A 22422-nucleotide genomic window follows, 5' to 3' on the forward strand; every position below is an offset into this window, starting at 1 on the left:
TCAATTGTACTTGAATTTTCAAATTCCACATGATATTTATTTTTGATGTGGAAAGTTACACGTTTACGATTCAGGATTTCTTCGGATCTTGAGCGTATTCTTCGGCAGTCGCGCACACACTAACTTTGTCCGGTAAGTGTTTCGGGACCGGATTTTTGTTCAAAATAAGATAAAAGTTGTTGCCGGTGGTTTCTTAACGGTCATAATCAGTCTGGCTGTTAACTGAATTAACTGCGCGATTCCTGGAGAACGTTACCTTCATCGCTGTCCGCTCTACTTGACGGTCTCGATCCTGTAGCCACCCCGTTTAATGGGACCATCTGCTCAATCGGTATTACCTCCAGCTCTTCGAGCGCAGTAAATATCCAGCCAGATATATCTAAACTTACTTAATGTTTACGGGGTATTTCGTGGCAAGTCGATCTCATGCCTCCGACCTTACACATCTTCGATTTCATGTTCCAATTAGCTGCGCGTTAGATACAATATCCCACAAGTCTAGTCGGCAGGTGAAAATGTTCAAATTATGCGGACAGTTCGTTTACAGTATTTATCGTGGTAACTTTGAATGAATTTTTTTTTTTTATCTCTTTTAATTTAACGTGGTTATAGTTAATCGTACGATAGAAGCAAAAAATAATCTAGCGATTGAACTGCAAATGTATTATCACGGAAAGCAATTTAGAATGAGATCCAGTATATCTTTGAATAGTTTAGTTATTCTGTAGCTAACTCTTCTACTAAAATATTTCTTCAAATAAAAACTTTTTTTTCTCAAACAAAAACGTCTTTTGTACCGGCATTGCGGAATTTTAAACCGTGCTTTATTGTTGCAAAGTAAACAGAATTCCGAATTGGCAGTTCAATTAGTCATAACAACTACAGGTGGAGAAAGAAATCTGCGAAACTTGATTTAGGTGCATATATAAATTGTTTTCCTGTAGACACGATGTAACACACAGATCGGAATGAGAAATTCAAGACAGTCAGGATTAGAGGTAGGTCGAGACAACGCGAAATGTTCCCATACATCAGTGGGTCCTGAAAGACCTGGAATCCCCAGAGATTTATGTTTGATTGTGAGACGAAAATCTCTGAGAATTTCCTCGGAGACCGAGTTCTCTGTATGGTAAACACGGTATACCTTCGGCAAGCATAATATTTATATAACGCGAGCACGCTTTACGCGTTTTTCCATGCGTGTTTTCCGCACGCAAAGTACCCGTTTCTATGACGACAGAGTAAGTCTGGGAATGCGCATGCGCGGAGTACTGAAAAGATTACTTTTAAATCCTAGGAGTTAAAGTGGTCTTTTCTGTAGTTTGCGCATGCGCTATGGCGAACAAATTCTACATTACGCGACCCTAACCTCAATTTCGTGCTCCGTGAAAAAACGCGCAACATACTCTCGTTATACAAAGAATCGTGTGCAACAAGGAGGCAACGGTCTTTTCGCCTTGCGTATTTGCGATCTTCGTCTTCGGCTCACCTACGACTCATATTGCAAACTTACGCTCAGCTCGAAAAGACCGAGTTTGTCTTCTCGTTACACAATATATTATTTTTCTTCCGGTGGTTTCTATCGAGTGTTAACAATAGGACCAGTTCTATAAGCAACCCAAAACTCCGAATTATATCTACGCAAAATTTGAATGAAGTGTTGGCGATAAGCTTGCACAAGTTTTTTTTTGTGAAAAAGTGTCACGGTGTTTGCTAGATTTCTTCTTAAAAAAGAGAATTGATTTGATACTCAAGAAAGTTTCTAGGTATTTCAGGCTTACGTGAGACCTTCTTGGATAGGGAAATCCTGTGTAAAGAACTCATTCGATTCAAATGTTTGAGGTTACTACGAGAATCAAGATTATGGTTCTCATTCGACCTTCAGGGACCTCGTTTATAATATTCCTGGCTTAAACCTCAATCAATCCTTGAGGTTTTCTTTCACCGAGTTTCTCAGATCCGAGGTTCTACAGAGTGTTACCGATAGTGCGATGCGAGGATTTCGCGGTTCGATTTTAATCTAGAATTTTTCCAGAACCTTGAGACACGATTGAGCCAAACTTGTGTGAGGCGTGAGGGACCATACGTAGGGTGTAAATGAGACCTAAATTCGATTCGGCACATTATAAACTACGAAGGTGATACAAAGGGTAAAGAGGTTCAAACGAGTTCCAAAATATCGACTTGGGACCAATCGTCGACTTAGGTGTATAGCCACGTACGGGAATTAACGGAATAGCGGAATAGCGGGAAATAATTAAGCGGATACAGGGTAGGAGATGTGTCGAGCAGCTGGGGCCGAAGTGCTGCGTGCAGTACAGCGTGCACACGGGTAGCATACGTCCGGAATGCAGAAGCGGAGCTTCGGAGGTTCGAAACTCAATTTTCGACCAATTCCGAGCATTAGCTTCTTCCCGTTTGGCCGGGCTGCTCCGCTCGGTTTTCGTCGGCAATTTCACTTTTTTTCCCGCTTTAATTTCATCCTCGATTCCCGGTGCCCCGCCACCAAGAGCGGATTGCCCTGCTCATTCTCGACGCTCATGCTACTTTGTATGGATCGCGTGGCGCTGCTGCCGCTCTGTGCGAGTGTGTGGGGCAAAGTAGAGTGCGCTGGTCTTCTTCTTTTCCTTCTTTCCTTCTTTCTTCTTTCTTCTTCCTTTCTTCTTCCGTCGTCTACGCGCCCTGGCCCAGCCAGGTATAACCCACCTACCGCTGGCTGCGATCCAACCTGCAGGTATTAGTTGCCTCGGGGCAGCATCCGATCTTACCCGCTTCGATTACTGTCCCGTTGTTCCATCGTTTTCCATATTTTATCCCGAAATCGCGCGGCCAGCCACCACTCCCTCTTCCTCACCCCCCCTCTCTCACTCTCTCTCTCTCTTGCTCCACTGCTCGGTCTCGGACACGCGTTTGGGCTCATACGTGTGTAAAAATTCCAGCCCCTCCTCGTATTCCCTCCTAATTTCATAATTCGTCAATTTTCGAAATTACAATCATTAGACGGATGCCGAAAGTATATAAACGCTGCTCCCATACTCTCGCGTATACGTCATGTTTTATTTACGATTTTATACAAGGAAGGGGAAGTTAGTATTCACTTTGATATTACATGCCAGGGAACACGTAGACTTGGTTTACTTTCACAAATTGGGGCTTAATCCAGATTCAGTCATGTTGTAATTATTTTCTGACAAATTAGTGTTGAAGGAGTAAGGATAGACAAATCGGTGATATTACAATGATTGTTTACACTTTCGAAAGTTGATACCAGGTTATCGATCGTTAATGATTGAGAAGAGTTCCGACGACATAAACAATTTGACATGTTTTTAAATCAGTCTTATGATCAAGGTGATCAAGGTTTTAAAGTGAGAGAATTATTCGGTGTCAATTTTTTTTTAGGCTCATCAGCTCTGCAAAATAAAAGCTTGTAGAGTACGAATAGATTTGATTTTCATAACTTTTTATTTGACCAATATTCGGACTCAAATGATGCTTATAAAATCTAATCGTTATGTCGGAAAATTATGAATTCTTTATTTTAATCTAATCGTCATTAGTTACCGTTACAAATGATCGATTAGGTAAAAGTATTATTTAGATATAATACATATTTTACTCTCTTGGATGAAAAATAAAAAAAAGTTTGACCTGTATTTCCCTCATTTGGGTAAAAGATAACTTATAATGCCTCTTTTGAATTCACTCGAACGGCTCAGCATTCCGGAAGTCGACGATCGCCCCGAATTCCACGAAATTGTGGACGCAGGGTACATTCTTTAGAAATGGAAATGATCAAGGTACGACGTTGATCTAACGTGGCATAGTGGATGCTCGAAGCCTGAAGCGAAGTCAGGGTAAAATTGGTCGATGTATCTTGATGATCATGTCGTACGTCAAACTCGACGTTAATTTGAATAGGTTTGACTTTTATTGTGTTTTCAAGCGACACTGACCTGTACAAACTGGTATTAATCGGAATAAAGTTTAATCACTGAGGTGTCGTTGTTCTTTCGCCCCTTTATTTATTTATTTACTTACGAAACCATTCACGACTTCTTACCTTTCGTTTAGTTTCGAATATTGGTGAACTTTATTTATCACCCGATTATCTATTCCAAAGAAGTTCCAAAGAAGAATCGACCTGAATCGGTTGGTAGCTAGCCATTTCAGTTTTATGACTGTTTCGAATTCATTGGTTTAATTTCCTATGTACAACCTACTTACATATTCTACGCTCTCTTGAACACTGTAACGATTCAAGGCTATAAACACAAAAAAAAAAAAACATTACGAAAGTTGTATATCAAATTTGTACATAAAACCCGAAATAGTCTGCAAGCATTTATTGAGGCTCCTAACGCTGATGACACGAACGAAACCTTTGAAACCCCGGTTATAGCGTTACACATGTAGACGTGTCCTTTTTTATTATGAGGCTGAGGTTAGAAAAATTAACGTAACGAAACATCATGAGAAAAATCTTGACTTTGCAGTTAGAAAACCACTTTGAAGTAGGTGAGTTTTCGAAATATGAGCATATTCTGCTTTACTATGGTTTACTAAATTTCAGACAAACCTAAAGTTGTGAAAAAATGATTCTTTCTAAACACGTATCGTTACGTTGACGTTACCAACTCATCGTTTTTTGCCAAGCAGAGAAGTAAACCAAAGAATCAAACGACAAAACCAGCAATTGCAAATCAAAAAAGTGGGGATAAAAATAGGGAATCAATTCAACAGTTGCACTAATTTAAACATCGCACAAATGAAAAAGAATGAAACGAAACGAAATTAAATGAAAATGAAAAGGCACAGAGAACCCGGATTGAGCCCTGAAAGCATAAATGGCGTTTACATTATAAACAAACTGACCCGAAAATCGGATAAGAAATGAATAAAAAACCGTTCTCGCGTGATCGCGGTGACTGCCACCGCACGGGAAGAGGAAGTGGTAAATTTTTCGCCGCAAACTGCACGAGTCTCGTCGAAATCCGGAATACCCGGATTTTTCTCGGTTTCTCGTACGGTTATCCTAGGCCTGTAGCGGCAGCAGCAGCAGCAGCAGGTATAGTTAGTTACTTACGGTGGACTGGAGACGCTGAGATACACGCGAGCAAGTTGTCTTCCGTCTTGAAAAATAATACTTACTTGGCAACGCTGCCTCGGCGCGCGGACGAGAAGAGGAAGAGGAAGAAGAAGAAGAAGAAGAAGAAGAAGAAGAAGAAGAAGAAGAAGAAGAAGAAGAAGAAGAAGAAGAAGAAGAAGAAGAAGAAGAAGAAGAAGAAGAAGAAGAAGAAGAAGAAGAAGAAGAAGAAGAAGAAGAAGAAGAAGAAGAAGAAGAAGAAGAAGAAGAAGAAGAAGACGACGACGACGAAGAAGGACAAGGAGGAGGAAAAGAAGAAGAGGAGCCCGTCCCACCGCATACCTATACCTCGGACATAACATCCACACAGTGCAGAGAGACAGACCACTTGCCGCACCTCGTGCACACGGCCATCATACCCACACACTCGATGGTTCAGCGGCGCGCTGCGGGCAGCATCCCGCGAGTATAAGCCTGCAGATCGGCCTCGGAGCCCAAGAGCCAAATAGCCAAAGAGCCAAAGAGCCAAAGAGCCAAGGAGCCAAGAGCCCAAGTGCCCATCGGCCCGTTGCCGGGACACGAGGACGGCGGCTTGCTTGCCCAGAAAGATCCCGGTCCGAGAGAGAATGCTCGGGATGGAAAACCTCCCGATCGCCGACGTCGAGAAGGACGGAGACAGAAGTGTATCGCTTTACCATTCTTCGGGAATTTGTTTGTGATACGATATTGGGCTGCTGGTATCGTTATCCGACTATGTTTGCGGCAGTATACGTTCGTTTAATTTCACTAACACGAAATTTGCATAATTCGACGTTTTGCGAATTGTTCTTACATTTTGATAGTGCGACTGCTGAAAAATAGTCGGCTTGATAATCTTACGTGTGACGATGAGTCGAATTAAGCGGTGATTCGACCGTCAGGACGTGAAACTTCATCCGTGCAGCACAATTGAAATGACAATTTATACGTGGTTAACGTCATCGTATCGAACTTGGATCGAATTTACTGCTTATTAGGTGGAATACACGTCGTATAATTCATATACTAATCTGGCGGTAAAAATACGACAAAGTAGGCACTAAATGCCAAGCAGGTGTCGCACGAAGTTCAGAGTTATGTTGAGAACCTGATTCGCTCGAGCTGCTATTACAGTTCTTAAATCGTTTCTCCACGAGAATGCTGCTGCTAAGCGTTCGGCAATACTTTGGTAACTGTACTCGTTTTGCCAGCGGTGAGTCAGAAATTTTTCCGAAGAAAAGAATGTGAACTTGATATATATGACAATTCTCAGTGCGTTATCACTGGACGTTTTATAAAGGATATCATTTTTGATACGTCGCGGGTTCCTTTTATCGACATTATCGCGAATCGACGGTGACGCGAGCGATGCTATTTTCCGGAAGCTCGACCCTTGACGTTATCGCTAATTCCCGGGACGTCCAACTTTGGAGTTTGATGAATACGAAGGGTTTGAAAATGAACGACGTCGAGTGGATAAACCGTTTGAGCTTGAAGTTGGAATTATAAACTTCCGATAGGTCGACGAAATTAGACTCCGGTCAACAGGGGCGGTACGTAGACACGCATATGCGAAGAACGTTTTAATCACTATCGTGCACGTCACACGCCATCTTCAAGTATTTATCGAAAAGAAGAAACTATTTCCTGCACGAATGATTGAAGTTTTCCGGTAATCACGTCGATTCAAATCCGTATCAACCATACGCATTACACCGCCTAGGTAAGAAACCGTTGTCAATCCTGCAGACTCGCTCCGTAAGTAGTGCGAAAAGAAAAAAAGACGAAGAAATTCGCACGCGAGGCATTCACTTGCCATATAATCGCTGCATACTGCACGGTATGCCTACAATATGTACACATACGCATACCTACCATGCACACCTCTGAAGCTCCGATGCGCGTGAACCTTTTCGTACCGCACATCGGATACACGCGTCCAACGTACGTCATGCATACGTGCGTGTATCGTACAGGTATATCTCCACTCTCAATCTTCACTCAGACCGCATACCTAGCACTCCTCGGCAGCAGGCAGCAGGCAGCAGCGGCAGCGCAAGCGAGGGAAAAGTCGGCGTTGATGCGGTAAGAATTCGCACATTCAAAGCTGAAAAGTGGGGATCGCACACTTCGGCATCTGTAATGTGTGCGGCGTGGCGGCGCGCGCGACTTCATTCAAGCTCAAAAATAGCAGGTCGGAAGAGGAATTAGCAAGTCGGTTAATTATCGCCGTATAGGCAGTACTGAAGTCCAAAATAGCTACCCGCGTCGTCTTCTCGACACGCCGGGGTGATGATATTTTTGCAGTAAATGAACACACGGCTGGATAGCTTAGACGTCGTAATGCACTCATGCATATCTAGGTACCCATCACACATCGCATGGCGACTAGATTCTCAACGGTGATAACTTCGGATATACGGGTATAACCAACGTCAAACGATTCACTGAGATACCGTTTTAGCTCGACGATTTACGTTCCAGTTTCGTGCCTATGAAAAATCAATAGCACGTATACGGGCGTCGCAAATTAACAAATAGAATTTAGATCTGTTTTCCGTGAAATTATCTGAATAACAATCCCCAGAACGCACGTAGTGTTAATAATAGAATCGCAAATGGAAGGACATGCTTATTGCTACCAATTTATTATCGTCTTTACAATAATATTCGCCGAGTACAAAGTTCGTATGATTTCTTCTCTGTAGAAAATATCTAGTCATTTTTTTCAACTGTCTGCGTATATTCATTCTTAGGGTAATGAATTTACCAGTAGGTATGTATGACAGACATGATTTGAGTTAAAAAAGTGGATCACTTCATTGCCCTTGAGATAACCTGTAAATCTTGCAAAATGCAAGATTCAATGCAATGCAGTAGATCATCTGTTAAAAATCAAACTGCATACCCGTAATCCGTAAGATCCTGGTATCAATTTATACGGTTTTTACACTGAAATAGGCTTCGGTTCATTATGGAATTGTGATAAAAAATTGTATACCTGTTTAACGACGGGAATTTTTCCTATTCGTCCAACTTCTAGCGGCCGATACGATACGCAGCGCAGTCTCATCTTGCGCACAACCGGGCGGGCGGTATGCGTCTCGCACGAAGATGAAAGCACATAAATTTTAATTGGCTGAGAAAAATGGCCTCCGGTCGGCGGAGTGTGAAGGTACGCGTAGCGCTGGGCACAAGACCAGAGCAGGCGAGACTTTGCAGAGTCTTGTCTTGGTCTCGAAAAAACTTCAATTTCCACGCTTTGTCTTTGTCTCGAAAAAAAAAAAAAAAAAACTATTTTCGTGTCTCGTCTTAGTCTTGTCTTCGTCTCGATCTTGTTGGATGATTACTTGGTATAAATTTCGAATTCTTGATATGATGCAAGAAAACTGGGGCTTTGCGTAGCAGTGTAACCTTAAGAAATTAATGAAATTTCGAAAAAAATTTAATATCGAGTTTTATTCATTACTGTTCACCTTTGAACATTGACTAATGTTGGCGAGACTCTTGTCGCCATTTGAAGGCAAAATCTTGGTATCGTCTCGATTTTTTCCATCGTGATCTTGTCTCGTTGTAGTCTCTTCTCGAAACTCCAGTATTAGGTACGCGCATCTTCTCGCATCCTCCTCTTCGTCTTCGGTACGCTTCGCACTGTCGCGTCCAGATCTGGTATCCCTATATTCTACGTACGTCGAAACACTCATTAACGAGGCGTAAGAGACGACGACGACGAAGCGAAAAATCCGAGATGCCGCAGGACCGAGAAAAGGAAAAAGCCACGCTCTTGCCTCTGTCTGCGTTCATGACGGCCTTCCCGGCTCAAGAATATAGACTCTTACTTTTCCTGGGCAGGGATCTATCGCCGTCGCTCGCTTCTCCTCTTCTCCGCGTTTCCACCCCGCGAAAGAGTGCGTATTGTACACCCAGTCCGTTGGAATCCGAACCTTCCGAATATTGTTCAACCATCTTCGTCGAGGCTGGAACGCGAAAAGGTTCAGTGTCGAATACATTCAGAATTAACGAAACTCATTCGAATATCTCCAAAAACGACTTTTCACATACTACATGCTTTAAAGCTCTCGGTTTTCAACTTGGAGCTCGGTATTCGCCCTCTCAGGAACGGTCCAAGTCAAAAATGAAACTTCATTGGATTCCAAGAGTTTCGCTTACTATTCTCGAATTTCACTTTGTCTGGAATATTTAATCAAAGTCATTTCAATGGACTTGATGTTGCGTAGTAGAACTAGATGATTCGAAACGATGTGAAACGAATGGAATTCATTGTAAAGCGACTTGAAATCATTCGAATTTGACGCGATGTCGTATAAGCTTAATTTGAGACAATTTCGTGCAGTTTTCCAAATTCATTGACTCCCTCGAATCGTTACGATCCTGAATCCGGGTGAACGTTCACTCGTCAATCACGGAGCTAATTGGCGCTAAAGCCAATCTTTTTGCTGACAATATTCGAGAGTTGTCCAATTGGCGGTGTTCGGATTACAACACGCTTTCTGTACCCACTAAGGAATATCCTCCGACTGGTCACGCAGATGGTTCGCTCATCGCCTCGAGAGATAACTTATACCCGTCTCTGTACAAACTTACACGCAGCACGTCGGTATACCTTCGTACGAAGCACACTTATACCGTATTACGTATACCCTCCAATTGTCGAACAGAGAAAGAGAAGGAAAGAGGGAACGGAGGAGAGCTAGTTACTCGGGTTGCACGGGGGGCATAAAAAAAAGATTCAAAGTATCGCGGCGCAATCGGCATGGCTTGTCCATGTATGCGTGGATAGGTACGTAACGCCGTTATACTCAGGTGCACTTTATCTAGGACATGCGATATTACCGGCTGTCTCTTATAATATGATACTATACGGAATAACAGCGTGAAGCAAACGCGGCGGCAAACATACCGGACAACAAACCGACTCGCCGTGTCAGTGCGATACCCACCTACCGGCAAATCAAACTGCCATACCGCATGGGATTTGTATTTCTATGCGTCTCTGACGTTTATGATCCTATCTTATCTCTTATACTACGCTGCACTGGCGTAACTATGCGAGGGACGTCAAATCGGGCTTGAGTTGTAAGGAATCTTGACTCGCTAATGGTCGAATAGGTACTTCATTTTCACCGTTTCAACCTATAGCTTCAATATTTGGAAAACCAAAAATATTCAATTCAGTTTATCCCCCTGCGTAATTACCTTTTCCGTTCATTTTCCTATCTCCGTTAGATATTTAAATATTGTATAGCTATGATAAGGTATTTTTTTTAACCCGTACTTTACTACTGCAACGTGGTAACTTTTCTTTTTATTACAATTCAAAAGCATGTATGGCTATCAAAAATTACACGGACATGGGGCCGGTATTGTTTTCGGCTGATTCAACGTATCTTGCATCTTCGCACAGCTTCACTCGAAGCTCAACGTCTCGTGATCGAGTTGTTGAATCCCTAATATGCTTGACGTTATTGCCGTACTGATACGTTTATGCACTGTTTCGTATCTCTCAAGTTACAAGTTTCTCTCATTTAGAGTTACAAGTTGAAGAACAATATGATACGGTCACTGTTGCTATCACTATGACTCTGAAAAGCTTTAGCGTTCATCAAACTAATCGACAATGAAATATAATCCGTTAAAAAGTACATTGTACGATTTGTCAGTATACATTATGCTTTCACTAGCCGGTATAGAAAAATCCTGGTCATGAAAACTCAGCCAATCGCCTACGAAATGTTCGTTGAGCAAGGCATTAAATATTAGAGTTTTAACACCTGGCAGCCGTGAGACGTCCGTGAAAAAAAATATCGGGAGCCAAGCTCACAATGGCCACGGATTGTGTCACGCGAACTAGATTCATTGAATGTCGTACGCATTTTAACACAATATTCAATTTATCGTTACGGTCAATCTGACGGGCTACTTGCCAACTCGTTTCCTTTCTCCGAGTTCAAAATATGCATTTTCAAACGAGTCGTTTGCCACGAGAGTATACGGAAAACACGAAAACACTATGAGTCTCAGACCACAGTCATTAATTATCGCGATCAATTTTACAGATAACTTTCCATGACCTCGAAAGCCCGGTTTCGTAATGAGTAAACGATTTTATCGTGAGCATATTGAGGCTACACCTTGCGCTCTTTATTACACTGTGCGTATTACTGTATGATCATTATTGTCAGTGTATTTTTTTTATTTTTTTTTTTCAGTACACTTCGCACTCTCTTGAAAGAAAAAAATGAAGGAATAAAAAAAACCTCTTAGAGGAGGGAATTCAAGTTTTACACAGATTTCCTCCATCTCCAGCGCCCTTACACAACTTTTTGTCCCAACCAATTGAGGGAACTCTTAGAAATTTTTTTGCCGCAATTCAGATCTTGAAAGGTTCCACCTCATTGTCAGTATAGAAACGACTGACTTGAGTTTTGGAGGGATATCATAATGATGATAATGACGACAACAATAATAAACCGATTTATACGAAAGTCTCGAAACACTGTGGCAAAAACTTTCACTCCTGCTTATGGATGTATTTGAGCTGCAAACTTCTTTGCGTCGTTTTTTCGCACGGTTCCGATCCTTTGTCATTCGTCGCTCAGGAACTCTACTTTAATTCGCGACGTCGATGGAATGTACGGACGCTCGTCCTTTTCTCGATGGGCGTTTGCAATTACTCAGGCGATTATACAGCGATACACTCCCGACATCGCATCCACGAGCTAGCGGGCAGGTATAACGTCTCAGTTTGTCCCACGAATCAGGACTGTTAGTCGAGTCGACGCGTTGGCGTTACAATCGCGAAGCAATGCAGGTTTATCTAAAGATTACACGATGCCGTATCGATTTCAATGCCGGAAACGGTTATCAATTGCTTGCGAAACCGATACCCTGCCATCCTATCTTGCCGTGTATCTTTCGATTCGCGATTCGAACACCACCTTCGTAACTAATGCGGCGTGAGTACGCGAGTCTGTGTACTTAATCGATTTAAATGACCGTTTTATTTCATTCCCTATATCTCGGCACTTGACTAGCGTACCAGCTGCACCGTGTTAATCCGGTACAACATGTGCATCGGGCACGATTAATTTATATAATTAATTAATAATTAATAATGATAATACGCTCAAGTGTTTTTGAACGCTCATTATACATATAGACGTTCAAGTATATACTTGCGTTGTGCAAGTTCGATGCCGCAGATTTGTCCAATTCGAAAGGGATTTTTTTGTTTTTTGTTCAACGTCTTCGCAATTTTTTTTGAAAAGCAGTCGACTTGTAAGTTTCCTCATTTTTTTCGAAAACGTTTTCCTTATGGCTTACATGTTATGTAAATATGTCAAATTCAATTCAATCCGATCGTCAATAATTTGTCGAACGTATCATCAAAACTGTCAGAAGCACAAAGTAGCAGATTATGATTACAATATCATAGCAGGAAGTTTTATTTTATTCGTTGTATAAAAACTGAGATTGCACGTTATTCAGATACGATGTGTAAACATATTTTTTTCTTCTTCTTTTCATCATTTTGTGTAAATATTAACTCACACTGTTGGTTCTGTATTGAACGGTTTTATTGGCCACCGCTAATGTACCGTGCAAGTATCATAATTTCCATAAATATTGGCGTACCGATGTTTAACTACCGGTCACACAATTCGGATCAATTATACATATAATAACGCCATTCACTTTTATACAATATGATGAAATTTTTGACTCTGTTACGACACTGTGATCCACCCCGTGAAACCTGATATACGTCCAATGCGCTTGGAAGGTGCCTCTCTCGGGGTGCATGCTTAGCTCTTAATGTGGTATCCGGTCAAACATATTACCCACGTGCGGTAGTACTGTTTTTCACCTCTGCCTCAGAGACTTGAAACGTGACACATCGCCAGTCATTTGGGATTTATTTGCATGCGATGCGTTACGCTCGCGTGATTTTTATTTCCGATGCAAAATTTATCTACATTGACAGTCCGGGTTAAAAGTTGAAGAATGTACTCGCTCCTGCTTTCCTTTTTTTTTTTTTTTTTACCCTCAAATCGGGAATCAAATATCAATTTTTCTTCCCGTATCATTAATAATATACCTTTTGACGCAGTCGATCCGTTGTTTTTTTTCTTTTCATTCCTTCATAGAGCGGTCATTTATGCGTGTCCTCTCTTTTACGTTTGTCGTTTTTTTTTTCTTTATGTTTTTTTATTTATTATTATTTTCTTTTCTACACGGCGCTACGGACCTTCCTCGTATATCGTACCCATATTGTTTACACACTCTCACACGCCGTTTGCGGGCACGCGGGCCTACACACGAGAGAATATACGGCTGCAGTTATACAAGGTGCGGGGGGAATGGTGCGCGTATAATATCTACAATGTGTATAGCCGTATAACTAACCGTACGAGACATTTAGAGGCGGCAATTTGTCCCATGGATTCTCGAAAATAACCTACCGGGCTGAGGCAGGCAGCCGACCGGACGGCTGATACTGGATAACGAAATATCTAGTTTAAGGAGTAGCTGCATGTCTGTTTCTCTCATATCGAAACCTCCCCTGCTGGTGGCGCGTACACTTGTAGATAGCTGATTTTGTCCAAATTCCGTTCCATGTTGCTTCTTCTATTCCGTTTGCCTAGAATGTTATACCAGTCGTTTCAAAATTCCTTTCACATCGTTCATGGTGTAACGCATATACGCGAATCGTACTCGAATTCACATTCGTACCGGCTGATGAGGAGTACTTTGAATTCACCTGAATTTATACTTTCAGTTACGTGAAATTTGTTCAGATCGTGTCAGTTCGTGTCAGTTCGTTGATAGTCGTGTTGAAAGTGTTTGACGATGAGTCCGCTTGCAGGACGTCTCATAGTCACATCGAATCGCGCTAAGTCACGTATCTGAAGTTTCGATCGGTTAAGCGTGGTCGAAAAATCAACTTTTTACTGATTCTGGGCTGTGATAATAGGCGAATGTAAATCAGTGCTTTTCCGTAATTACCAAGTTTTATTCACTCTGTTAGATCTTATCATGAGAGCTAGTAAATTGAAGATTTCAGGATCAAAATTATACGTTCCTATGTACAGGGTGTCCCAGAACTAAGTACACACAAACATGATTGAGGTAATAAAGGGGTCGAGCTAGCACGTGGTCTTCAAAGTCACAGTGGACAGGTTGAAAAGTCGTTTTGTAATAAAATTTGATGTTGGAAATAGTTTCGTTTGAAATTCGTAAATTTGAAAGAGTTATGTGTCGCATCGGCAGTCGAGTGCTCTTATCAACGCGGCTCCTGATCGATGCCGTGTACTCAGTTCCCTACATAACGGCGCTCAACGGAATTTTTTAACCGCTCGTATCTCGCGAATGCGACTTCGGAGACCACATGTTTTTACCCCTGTCATTATCTGAACTCTGTTTTAGGACACCCTGTAGAATGGTCAAATCCACGGCGCATGGTGCGCACAGTTGAAATAAAGGATCAGACTGATTTAAACACTGGCAAAATTAGAACGGTACACGGAGAGTCGGACATTGACTGAAAAATAGTACGTTGTGTGAGAAGGGACAAGAGTTGGCCGTCATACGAGTTCCGATCGCTAACTTTAGATCAAGTCACACACGGTAGTTTTTATAACAAGCCAATGAAAAGTGGTGGGACTTTTCGTGGTAGTTTTGCGGGACGCGAGTTGTCAATGTTTTCTTTCCAGGGACGAAAGTTAACCGAATGTGGACTGCGCATGCGCGAACCGGTCTTTGCCACACTGACATGTAATTTGTCACTTTCGTTCCGCTAAACTGCTACGTAAAGCCCTACTTTCCATCCAGCTGTGATGAAAATTCCTTTTCCATCACGTGGTATACCAATAACTTTGAACCTACCGTGAAAACGCTTACCTTGCCGTATGCAGCGGCTTACCAAGAGAGTTTCGGCTTCTCGAGGATCGACACAGGCGACGCCGCAGCCTCTGCCATACTCGCGTTACGATACACTCCGGCATCTACACGCGACACGAGGATATGGCTCAGGTACGCACGACTGATGCTTACATACTCGTATATATGCGCTCGGGGTGCGGTCCCAGCGGGGGGCCTTACGCCGGTAAATTGGGCTCGTTTTGGGCCCGTTTCCAGGCTCTCTCGGCCATCAAACTTTCTGCCCTGGTTCTCTTGGCTTTCGTGCGATGTACGCGTATACTGCACGCGCGTTGCTGTCTACATATGTATTTAAATATGAATGTTTATGCACAGGTAGGCATTTATATTCTATACGATAAATTTTTTCTTTTTATTTTGCGCGTATACTCATATTTGATTGTACAGGGTGATCTAACATTTTATACATGTAACGGTTTATCCGGAGAGAGTGTATTTATCATTTTATGGGGTATTTCTTGAAGAAGAGAATTCGGACGACATAGAAGAGAGAAATAATCCGTTGGACCAGCATTATTTAGTGTTGATGTAGAGACAGCTTAAAAAAATTGTTCACAACAGTTAGAACTTCGTAAATTTAACTAATGGGCTTGCGAAAATTGCGATGCTGCTCATTGTACTATTTTTGCAAATCTTTTCGCTAGCGCAGTGAAAATTCTTGTTCCGTTTGCAATATTCCTGCTGTCTCTATCACCAAAATTTACTGGTCCGACGTACTATTTTTTCCGTGTGCATATGAATTTCTCTTTGTCAGGGTAGCCGCGAATACGGGAATTATAAGGTACCTGCCAACGTTGGAGAATTTCAAAAACGGTCGGAAAATTTTACGAAAACGTAGATAAATAGTAAATCGTCTTTTAAGGTTCCATTCACAAATTTGATGCTCAAAGAATTGAATATTTACAGTGGGAAGAAACCCTTATGTTTGAATATCTTGAATAGATATTTTGCCACGAAGGGTGTGAAGCGTTCATTCCCTTTGTCATAATAAAATGCCGATTCCATTCACGATCGCACAGTTAACGGGGTTGGTTGGCCAAAACGCAACTACGAAAATCTTTTGAAAAAAAAAATAAATAAATAAAACAGAACATATTGCAATTTCAAACGAACAATTATCGTTGGATACCGATGCTTTATCTCAAATCGCTTGAAAATGATTGAAAATCCAGTAGATATGTTTGAAGTTAATTTGTAAAAAATTGTCTTCGAAATGAATTAAATCATCGTCGTAGAGTGAAATCTAACGAACCTACTAGATTTCTAGATATCCCGAAGCGATTTGAAATAAATAATCATTATCTAAGCTTTTCTTTGCAATTTTCCTTCGGTATATCTTATTTCTCCATTTTCCGAGAAAATCTTCGCAGCCGATAAATGTTAAAAAATAAAACAACAGCTTGGTAAATACTCGAGGTAAGAATATTCCGTCGTGAAATAAATAAAGAGTTTTCAATGTTTGGCGAACGAACCTCTTCGTATCCCAACAGTGATGCAGCTGCAGTAATAGCTTGACGTAGAAAGAGTTGCTTTTACATAAGCCGTTTGAGAGGATTCCCTTGTAGGTGTGTATCCACACCGAATACTTCCGCGCGCCGGACTTTGAACCTGACCAAAATCAACGCCCCCGCCGCCCCTGGAGCGACGCCGTCGACGTCGACGTCGACGGGTAGGCTCGACGTAGGTATATTGTTTTAACGGCTTTGCGAGCGAGCAGAAGCCTTAGCGCGCGGACGTCAAAGAGCTTAGCCAATAAAAACATTTTGACGACCCCACGAAATCGTTGGGCGAAACATAAATTTCGTTCGAAGACTCCTCGCTCCTCGCTCCTCGCTCCTCGCTCTTGTACGGTTTACCTTGTCCGCGTCCCGACGACTACCGGCCGTCATTTTCGACGCACTCTTACGCGTCTCCTCAGCGATCGACGAAACGGAGCGGCGCATTTCGCCTCCATATGCCTGCCGTGAAGTGTGAAATACGAGAAATAATAATGAAAAAAAAGAGAAAGAAAAAAACCATCCCAACGCATCCGCGCATCCAGATTCTCGCGGGATCCTCGGACGTATTTATTGGAATATTATCTCGAAACGGGCGGTGCCGGTCATCATTCCTCTTCCAGATTCATTCTCTACCCCTGCATGCGCAACTTGAGGATCGCCGTTATCTGGCTGGCTAATTTATTTTACTACTTCGCACATTACACCTGAAAACAGCGAACGTAATCGTTTTACAATTTATCTACAAAAAATCCCAAGTACCAGCAGTATTCCGAGGTTTTCTGTTATTTATCTCTCGTACTTCTCGTTGCAAATTTACAAAAAGCTTTTTCGAGTTTATTCTCGATGCGTGGTATCGAGTTAAAGCAACTGCGAGAGTAAGTGTATTTGCAATTTTTGATTTGGCTTTATAAATTTCTATCTTGTTTGTCGAGTGTCAGACGAACGTTTCGCCAAATCTTGTCCAATTTAATTATCGTATAACACGTCTGGTGTGGTTGATTAAAAACTCTCTGAAACTTGATTAACAAAACAATTGTGCGCATCAATTATCGCATGAAATGATTACTTCAAGTTTATTTTCCTACCAATAAAAGTTATTATGCAAGCTGTACACGTTTGCGTTGTATTTATGTTTCCTTTTACCCACAAGTATCGTTATTCTTGTCTGGAGAATATAATTTATGCCCGGTTCGCGCATAATTCATTTTTATTTGAGAGCGCGTTAAATCATAAAAATATACTTATTTCAGCAAAACACTGTAAAAAAAAAAGCGGTGCGACTTCTATAAAATGTTTGATTGGTGTCAATCTAACAATATCTGACGTTCAAATTCTGAATTGACCACCAAAATTGTCTTACAGCACTCCACTTCGGCCACTTTTTTACAGCGTACTTTTGTCTGGCTGTAAGCCAGAGACTAAGCGTCTTGTTGTCAATTATACTGGTTAAAAGTTGACAAAATTAATCTGTTCAAAGTGCTTATTATTGGTTCGAAACACTCGTTTTAGCACAAGCGTGATTCATCGTCGTTCAGTAAATAATCGGCACAGTTATAATTTAAAAATGTTCAAACTACGTCAGTTTGGCGAGATATTATACGATTCCGTCATTGTAGAGCTATAGATTCGGGGTTAATTGAGCATTGAGTATTGAGAATTTCCCAAGTTGTATGCGTATATGATCATCATTCTACCGCCGCTATGCTTATTACTTTATTTTACTTCAACTCAATGACGATATTATATATAATTTATACATTTCTTGCTTCTCACGAGCACGGCAGGCGTCGCTTACTTTTGTTATCTACTTACTTACTCTCTTACGCCAGCTGTGCGTGTGTCCATACATACTTGAGGCAGCGTATGCACGGCCCTTGGGCCTGCAATATAATCCTCCCCCCTTACCTCATCTCGCCACCAACAGCATTCTACGGTACGGGATATAGTTATAGTCAAACTATAACTATGGCATCGTAAAGGCAAGTACGCCGCTGCACGCCGATCTAATTGACCTGTCCATCCTGACCAATGAACTGCCTTCGTCTACCTGTACGTAACTATACGTCTATACGTACTTACTACCGACGTTTTCATCCGAATGACAGAAAATACCTATACTTATTGTTGGATGCGTCTCGATCTCCTCGCGAGTGATTGAGAGAAGGGAAATGTATGGGGGAAAAACACGGACGAGGAAAAGGAAAATATCGGAGGAGCAAATATACATATGACATGTATCGTATTATACATGTAGTTTTACATGTGCGATGCAGAATATTGATTTTTCAATAGTTTTCTGTTACATTTGTATAGGTTAGGTATATTTGGTATGGGTAAGTCTGACTAAAATCGCTAACAAGGAAACCTTCTCAATGTCCCGACGGGGATTTGGATGACATATGTATGTATTCACATATGTATACACATATTTGTGTATGTGATTACCTTTCTCTTTCTCACCGCCCCGCGAAGCCGTTTCCTGGCGCAAAATCAAATTTTCCCGATACATTCGAGAGTTGATGTGATTTTCTTGAGATTGCTTTATTTTTTTTGTTCTTTGTTCTTTTGCGTTGGCTCATGGTAGGTATTACAACATTGCAGTACGTCGGAATTTCGGTGATTACGAGACTGCAAGCAAGCTCGATAGAATTGGAATTTTTTGCCACGACACTAACCCAAGTTTTGTAAGTCAAGTCAACATTTCGCATTCATGTTACTTTGCTCGAACCGATCTTTACAAATACAAGCAGCTACTGTAACATCATTTATCTAACTTACAACCTAGTCTCTAATTTTAATATAGCCATAAAGTCCGCCTTTGTAGTTGTCTTACTAAAACTAATGAAACACTTGCTCAATCGATATAACAACACAATTCCCTATCGAGTAAAATCGAAAATTTGAAATGAAAGTTGGTCATGAAATATTTGAAACTATCATATTCACAATCAGATTTTTCCGCTGCTAGCGAAAGATGTTTCGAACAAATGAAACAATCGCATTATCGAAATTCATTGATATATAAGCTTGCATATGTATGTCAATGATATGTTAAGAAGCGATTAGGCAACTTCTGTATTTTTGCTATAAATATTCATTCACCTTAACGGACAATCGAATGTTTTTTTTCATGTGCTTGTTTTTCTATTGTATTTTTCTCCACTCTCTTCCAGCTCGATGCAATCTTATACAGAATTCGCAAAAGTGATTTTGGAGAAAACGAGTTTGAAAGTTGATGGGTGCTGTTTGAATTCCCCCGCGATGTTCTCCCGCGCGTTTTCGACTATAACTTTTTTATTCATTCGAATTCCAGGTTCGGGGGAGCTGGAGATAGGGGAAAAAGGAGATGAAAGATACGTGGCTGTACGTATATGATATATATCCTTGTGAAAAATACTGTCGTTGACACTACGGGAGTAACTCAAAATTCATTTTCAAGAGTTCAAAAGGTCGAAAAACCTCCTTCTCATTTCCACTGAAAACTACATGTTAAAGTACGCGTACGTAGTCATGGGTAGGAGTACGAGCAGCTTATTATCGTCGAGCTAAAGTCCACGAAAATCTGTTCATTTATCGCTTTCAGAGACGATATCTTAAGAAAAGCAGCTTTAAATGTCGATGTAACAAGTTCCTGTAAATTCTACCGCTATCGGTCCAGTCGGGATGTATGAAGTACGATCTTCTCTTTGAAAAAAAAGCATTGAGTACGTAGGAAGAGGATTGAAATGTAGGTATGGGATTTTCACGTCACATTCCCAAGAGACTCAAGCTCGGACTTAAGGCGACTATTGCACAAAAGTGAGAACTCCTCGATCCTCGAGACAAATTTCAAAATATTCTTTATGCCGAGAACTATAATCGTCGAAATATGGGGTACGTCAGAAAACTATTAAAAAGTAAATACCGTACACCGTTTGGCAGGATTATATCATCACACACAATTTTGCCGATTATATAATACGAGTATTCCAGGTGTAGGCAAACAATCAAAGGTATACGAATGGTGTACAAAAATATCCAAGTAACGTCGTCACCTCCATTGTTGGTGATCTGAAATTGCGAAGCTGCGGTATAAAAGTTATAGGTAATATGCGGCGAAGGAAAAAATGTGAATTATTTTTTTTTCGGAAACCTTCACGGTGGCCGAACCTCTTAAGAAGTACTTATATGTATGTACACATCGGGCCTTGATATCTCATCGTAAAAAAGGATGAAAAGGTTGAAAGCTCGCTCTGTGCGATGTGACGTAGGATATAACGAACGAGGGCAATAGAGATATCGAATTTCAGCAGTCGAACACCACGGTGCTCGATGAACCGCTCAATTCGAGCGATCGGATGGGGAACGGGATGAAGTAGAATGGGATGGGATGGGATGGGATGGGATGGGATGGGATGGGATGAGTTACATCGGCTTTCAAATTACGGGAGTGAAATCCGCGGGCTTGACTCGTCGTAGCCTTTCAGTGGGACGTCGAGCAGTCACTCCGTGCGGTGAATTTTCTCTTGGTACTCACGTAACGCGGCCGGGAGTGTTCGGAAGCCGCCGACTCACGGCTGGTCATCGAAGTGAGACTTGATCGAACCGCCTCTTGGATTCGACTCGGTCTTGCCTGGTGGAACATTTTTAGTAGTAACGGAGGACGATCGGCGGAGGAGGAAGGTTTTACGATTAAAACGCACAAAGATGCTGCGGTAGCGAGTCCCCTTTGCGAATGATTAGGCTTTCTTTTTCGAGCTGAAATTTTGAGAAATTTGGAAAATATTTTTATTCAATTTTCAAAACGTGGCTTATGATCATATATGTAGGTATCTTATTGTAAGAATGTTAAAAACCTCGATACCTACACGATCAATTTGTAGCCATTTCCTTGAACCATCTCAAAATCCAATTACTTATCTCTAATTACTGATCTGATAATTTGTTCATGAGTAAGTAAAATTGATTATAAAAGTGGATTCATTCAATTCGTTAAGCATGGAAACTCTCGTAGGTACACCATAAAACTGATTATATTTTGACCAGCTTTTTGAGTCGACAAAGTGTATGATATATTTCGTCTATTTTCTCATTTATTTTTGACAGATAATAAATTTCAATAGTCGTAATTGGTCTACTGATCCGATTGATGCAGTTTAAAATTGATTGGTCGAAATAATTTCACCGTATTGAACTATACGTATATATACATCGGTAAATGGGTTCTGTATCAAATTGATTTTTTTCTTTTTCTTTTTCTCAACAACGCAGCGCGTGGAAAAGGGAAGAAGATTTTTTTCAATCTATGTCTTGGCAACTTTTACCTGGATTATGATCGAGATTCCGAGTGGATTTATTTTCCATATTATGTATTAATATAAATGATATGCTTGGTATAATACTTGAATAAATTTTTTCCCTTTTACATTATCATTAATCAAAGATAAGTTATTACAGCGTCTGTGAGTACGAACCAAGATTTATTCGGATTATCCAGTAGACGTAGAATCTCGTACCGCGCGTAGCAGAGTTACCCGAGCTTACCGAAAAGCGTGTGCGAGCCGTGTGCACACATGTTGGGCGTACGCAGTGTTTTTCACCTCCATAACTTACGTGCCCACGAAAATATGCATAATGCACGCAGTGCCGAGCGGCACACGCACATCGCGGTGTACAACCGAATAGAAAAAGCCTCTAAAAAATACAATCGAAATTCGAAATAGGTATGCAAATGATAAACCCACACGGCGTGAACCAAGTGACAGGACACATGCCGCTAACCGCGATGCCGGTCAATCTCCCATCTCGACCCTCCTCCTTCTCCTCTTTCTCCTTTTTGCTGGCCCGACTGTATGTATATTGTTTAAATAATTGATTTAA

General features: G+C 41.3%; 1 protein-coding gene across 12 annotated transcripts in view; it reads left to right on the top strand.

Moving 5' to 3' along the window:
- Positions 1-22422, top strand: part of Eph (Eph receptor tyrosine kinase) — a 167863-nt gene that overhangs the window by 56817 nt on the left and 88624 nt on the right. The gene's annotated exons all lie outside the window — the stretch shown is intronic.

This window comes from Neodiprion pinetum, chromosome 6, assembly GCF_021155775.2.
Source record: "Neodiprion pinetum isolate iyNeoPine1 chromosome 6, iyNeoPine1.2, whole genome shotgun sequence".
NCBI lineage: Eukaryota > Metazoa > Arthropoda > Insecta > Hymenoptera > Diprionidae > Neodiprion > Neodiprion pinetum.